Below are 6295 nucleotides of genomic sequence, written 5' to 3'. Positions count from 1 at the left end.
AAGTTTGGAACAACTTGAGGGTGAGTAATTTTTAATTTTATTCCTTTAAGACTGTCTGTAACAATCTTGAAGCAGAAGTGGAACCTGTCTATAAGTTGTGAGCATAGATACATGATTTTTCCAGTTAATTATGGGGACATTCATACTATACCCAATAAATTAGGGATGTTTTATTGTGAATTATGGCAGCTTTGATACTAAGTGAGTCATTTCATGAAGATGTTAATATTTACAAGGTATCTCTGTTTCAGACCTGCATCATATTAAAGATTATTTAAAAAAAAAAGGAAAAATAAAAAATGATTTTATCTTAAAGCTGTTAAAGTATTAATGTAGTGTTGTATTGCTGTTCATTTTTTGATATTATATTTGATATATTGTTTTATCGCTTTGCTCTACTTTTTGAGCTACAGGAAGAGAAAATAGAAGCAAATATTCTGTTTTCTTTTTAATTTTATATACATCCTTAAAGTTATTTTATTGTGTTTTGCCATATTTTTCTATTTATTAAAATGTCTATATAGTTCTACATTCTTATTTGTATAGTTAATTACATTAGTTATTTTAGTATACATCAAGTTAAACTAAATGAAAATGATGCGTTGGCAACTAGCTGAAATAAAATAAAGTTTTTGTATTATTTCAGTTAATTTTTATTTTATGTTTAGCTAACTATTATAACCCTGCTAATTAGACTCGCAAAAACTCTTGCTTTTAGACTGGCCCTTTTCTCTGATTCTCAGATTAAAAACTAAAACCCAGAGCATCATGAACAAACTTGATCCCAGTTCTTGGAATCTGTAATACATCACAAGTAGTATACTAAGCTTATTGTGCTATATGCACGCTACATGCATATAGTGTGTAATATTTATTTACATATATAGGATGCCACATGTTTTATATCTATAAAGACTCTTTTAAGACTAACAAGATGAGAAACTAGATGCAGTTTCTGTGATATATAATTCCAAAACTGGAAATATCACTAATTATAGTGAGCATCAATAGCCTACTGGTACATGAGAATAATTTGAAAATGTTTGATTTTGAAATTAGTTACAAAATCAAATCAACTCAGTAACATCAGTTCATTCCTTCCTTCCAAATGTAAGATAATATTTGTGTGAGGCAGCTAGAAGCACTTTCCTCATCTTTCCAAAGTGATACTGTTGGCTCTCCTATCAGTGAAATGTGCAGAAACTTTGTCTATTCCAAAAATAATTCTTGCATGACTGTGCAAATCAAATTTTCATTACAGCTCAAAAATATATTCTGAAAGCGAAGGTAAAACTATTTCTGCATTATTAAAATCCAGATGATAAGACGTCGAGATTCAGCCGAGTGTTCTCTAGGAGTGAGACACTGGTGGGTGTTCTAGGAGTCCTTTTATCCTGGGAGAAGAGATGAGAAATGAAGGATTTTGGGGTAAATCCGCCGCGGCTCTATTCCTGTGTGTGACGTTGTGTTAGTAAGAAGATTAATGCAGGCATATTCCCTCTGTGCAGAAAGACTTCACTCAGGCTGGGTTCTGTAAGTGTGTGGCTGTGAGATTTAGGGCAACTCAAGTTACATCACCTGGTTTAATCTCAAATCTTCTCTTTTGCAAGAGCAGCTCCTTGGCTAACAGAGAGAAAGAGCAACCAAAACCGCTGAATATTCAGACGGGAGTGCAGCGAGAGATTTAACCCTCTGGCATTGTTCATTTGGGGGTCACAATTGTGTTGTTAGCGGCCAAAAGTGACCGAACACCTGAAATTAAACTTTTTTTTATTTTAAGTCAAATCAATGTAATATATTTTTGTTCAATAATATTTTGTATTTTGAGAGAATTTCATAGTACTAATGAATATTTATGCAATAAATATGATTTTTTTTTTTTAAATTGAAAATAATAAAACAAATATTATTTTTTATTACTTTTCAATTAAAGCAGTTTTTCATGATAAAATAGAGACAATGCCTTTAAAATCCCATTTTTGAAGACAGATTAGTGCCATCTGGTCGGAGTAAAAAAAGAAAAGCTTATGTAATGTCATGGTGTAACCAGGGATAGGCAGTATTTCAGATACATGTATTTAAAATATGCATTTGAAATACAAAATACTATTTTGTATTTTAAAGCCTTTGGAAACAAATCAAATGTAATTTGTATTTAAATATATTCAAGATGAGTATTTTTGTATTTTCAAAATACATAAAATACTTTTTGCCAGTCAACCTCTTTATCAGGTTACTGTACTCATATCGCCCATCCATATTCTTTGCTAGATAGCAGAAAAGGTTCCCACAGTTTTACATACATGAATTTTTTAATAGTGTTCACCACAAGTAATAGACTACATTGTAACCAGAAATAAGTAGCCTATATAAATGGCTGCTATTTTGCATAAGTTTATTTGTAATTGAAAGAAAGAAAGAAAGAAAGAAAGAAAGAAAGAAAGAAAGAAAGAAAGAAAGAAAGAAAGAAAGAAAGAAAGAAAGAAAGAAAGAAAGAAAGGGCAGAGATGAGGTTAGGAATGAAAAGTCAATAGGTATTTTCACACAATATTTTGTATTTGTATTTTAAATACATTTCCATGTATATATGCCCATCTCTGGGTGTAACCACTAGATTCCTTTATAGCTTTATATAAAAAGGCTTATACATTCTCTAGGTGATTTTAGACATAAATACTTCTATTTATCAAGTTGTGGATTTGGATATATATTTAGATATTCTCAAATACTACTTTTTGCCATGATTTTTTATTTATTATTTTTTTATGTTGATTTTAAGTGTCAGTTTTGTATTATTTCAGTCAAATCCGAACACAGAGAAAGAAATTTTGTAACACATAACATCAAAATTCAATAAAAATTTAACAAAAATGAAAAGAAATGCTTTATCAGAGCTTAATCAACCTGATTTCAACATCCTATTTGAGTCTTCGGTCTCAATTTTGCCATATTGTTACAGCCACGCCAATTAATTTGTGTGTGTGTGTGTGTGTGACTGTTTTGTACTTTTGATGTTTTAGAGTGTAAGCTCTTCCGTGCTGTCCATTTTTTAAAACTACATTGTGGCTTAATTGTAGATTGTACATGAAAAAAAAAATTCTATTTCCCATTCATTTCCTATGGGGGTCATTTTTGACCGCGAACAGAACAAGTGCAACTATTTTTTTTTTTTTTTTTACTATTGAGCTTTTTCTAATCAAGTCCACAATTTGTGTGTGTGGTCACATAGCGACTGCCACAAAAGTCACAGAGTTTCGTACCAATCCGATGAAGTAGCAATTTTAAAAATTTCTAAACTTTTTTTTTGGTCCAAAATGACCGAACAACACCTTAAGGTTAAGACCTTACAAAACCAGACTTCTATGCTAAGGCATAATGCACATTCAGCTGATCATTATCACAAAATAAACCAGTTTATTATACGGCTACTCAATAAAATACATGAACATGAAATATTAGATTAAAATCATTTTGGAACCTTACCTGTATATTATCTCAAAGCTTCTGCTAAAGAAAAAACAATCCATTACAGCCATGCAAGTAATAAAATGAACACTGCTATATTACAGTATTAATACTTGTGCCTGATATTATTTTCAATACAATCAAAAACTGAACATTTCTGAAAATATGGAAAGTCTATTCCTCAGTCTTGCTTTCATACCTGTCATGGCGCTGCTCTGAATAAGGTCTATTCTAGAGAGCCGCATAAATAAGCACAGAGAACCGTGAATCCGACTTACAGAAAAACATAGTTTTATTAAAACATGCTACAGAGGATTAATAAAATTACATGTTTCCTCGTGGGGAAATGGAGGTGACTCAGAAACACAAATTTATGACAGAAAAAGATTGATGATGCAAGCTGTGGTAAGACTTAGGAAAAATGTGTAAAACAATTGAGGGTCAATTGAATTTTATAAAGTCCTTTTTTAGGCTGTAGCCTATTTAAGCTATATTACAGAAACATGAGGACAAGTTTGAGGTGAGGTCTTCAAAATAGAGAAAGTCATTAACATTCTTTGAGAAATTTTTTTGATTAAACTATTTATCAGTCATCAAAATTGATTGTATTTACAGACAAGACTGCATTTAAGACATGGAAACGAAAATTCCACAAAAGCATTGGTAATCTCATGAATATTAATTTCACTTTTCTTTTTTTTTTGGCAATGCTTACCATAAAACATGTATCTTAATTGAGATTAATTCAGTTCATAATCATTGTGCTACAGAAAAGTCACTTTAATGTGCTCTTTACTCATAAAAAACGTCAATGCTAGAATAATTGAACTTTAAAATATGGGTAAAATGTCTTAGCACCTTTAAGGGGAGACCATTGCATTTCCTTAAAACCAGAAACCCATTTTCAAACAACTAATACTTGTTTTATGTCTGCGAAATTCACAATTTCACACGCATCTGATCAGTTACCAAACAAGTTAAAAATGATCGAAATCTGTAACAATGTAATGTTCTTCACTTTCTTCCGATAAGCAGCAGACCGCTTCTCTCCCATAAAGGGTCTGAGCAGTTCAACATGATACATTTGATATGTCATTGAAACTCGTGACCTTTCATCTTCATGTGACTGAGAAGAAACCCTCAGCCTTAATGGGATTGTTCACCCACTATCCAGGATACAAGGATAGTTCAAATTGTTTTGTCATCACTCACCCTTATGTTGTTCAGATATTTTGTAAAAAGGTTGTTGGTATTCAGACAGTTGAAGGTAGCCATTGACTTCTATAGTATTTTTTTTTTTTCTACCATGGAAGTCAATGTGTGCCGTCAACAGTCTGGTGACCAACAGAAGAAAGAACTTGAGGGCGAGTAAATGATGCCAAAATGTTCCTATTTGGGCGAACTATCCCTTTAAGGATGAGTTTGACATACTCAGTGGTCTGGCACTTGTGTGGTTCAATAGCTTTTGATAGAAAGCTGGTACCAATTACAAGGCAGAATGAGCTATAATGTGGTAGTTTGGTCAACAGCACCCAATAAACAAGATCAGAGAGGAACGGCTCACACAACCCAAAAATGAGTAACAATGTCACTGCTACAACTTTAAAAACAAGGTCTGCTGTCAAGAAGGACGGATCCGCAGACCTTTTCCATGTGCATAGCTTATTCTCACGAGGTGGGAAAGTTTGAAGTGATATGCTGTTGATAAAGAGATGATATGAGATTGCGTATACTTGAATGAACATAGTAAAAGGTGATTTCTAATACGGTTAGAACCTACAGAGCCCCTAAAGGGACATGGTGATGGAAAAAATTTGAGATGGGAGGAAAAATGTAATTCAATGTTTTTGCATTCCCTCGCAAAACATTTGTGCTCTCTTGCAAGTTTTGCATTCCCTCAAGAAACTTTGCTAACTTCGCTAGCAAAACTTCGCTAATACTTTGTTGGCAAAAGCATCAAAATAGAGTTTTTCTTCCAGCTGCTTCTTATAATAATTGTATTTCAATGCTTTTGTATTCGCCCGAAATGTTGCATTTTTCCAAAAAACTGCCAATTGCGTTCGTTCACTCGCAAAACTTGTGCTCTATTGCAAGTTTTGCATTCCCTCATGAAACTTTGTTTAAACACAAAACTTTTACAGTTTCTTGCAAGTTTTTTGCATTCCCTAATAAACTTTGCACTTCGCTAGCAAAAGCATCAAAATATAGTTTTTCTTCCCACTTCATATAATAATAATTCTATTTCAATGCTTTTGCCCGAGAAACTTTCCCCTCACAAAACTTTTGCGTTTGTGGCAAAAGTATTGTGTTCCCCAAGAAACTTTGTGTTCGCTAAACAAAAGCATTGAAATGTAGTTGTTTCCTCCCACTTCATATTATTTCCATCACCAGTTTTGCGTTCGCTCACAGCAAAGTTTCTCAGGGGATGGCAAAAACCTTCTTATATTTAAAATATAGTTTTTTCCCATAACCATGTTCCTTTAGGGGCTCCGTAATAACCCACTTATCTGCTTAACATATATTCATTAGCCAAGCTGATAAGGCTTACACTGTAAAAAAAGAAAAGTTGACTTAACTTAAACTTATAAGGCAACTTGCTGCACAGATTTTTTGAGTTGACTCAACTAATAGAGTTTACTTAACTGGAGATGTTATAGTTGAGTCAACTCAACTATAGAGATGTTTTAGTTGAGTCAACTCAAAAAAATCTGTGCAGCGAGTTGCCTTTAATAGAGAAAGTCATTAACATGACTTAAAACCTTTAATTTTAAGTTAAGTCAACTTTTCTTTTTTTACAGTGTATAACTATGCCGCTGAAATTTTTTAATTA

The 6295-nt window shown here is 32.6% G+C and overlaps 1 protein-coding gene across 2 annotated transcripts in view; it reads left to right on the top strand.

Moving 5' to 3' along the window:
* The window catches only part of angel2 (angel homolog 2), a 10182-nt gene extending 9538 nt beyond the window's left edge, over positions 1 to 644 (top strand). For both annotated transcript variants that reach the window (XM_084091241.1, XM_084091240.1), the window contains exon 9: positions 1 to 644. This exon is cut by the window's left edge and continues 521 nt beyond it. The gene's annotated coding sequence lies outside the window, so the exon portion shown is untranslated.
* Positions 645 to 6295: the final 5651 nt, after the last annotated feature.

This window comes from Abramis brama, assembly GCF_963993115.1.
Source record: "Abramis brama genome assembly, chromosome: 18".
NCBI classification, from domain to species: Eukaryota; Metazoa; Chordata; class Actinopteri; order Cypriniformes; family Leuciscidae; genus Abramis; species Abramis brama.
This window is presented reverse-complemented; position numbering and strand designations above follow the sequence as displayed.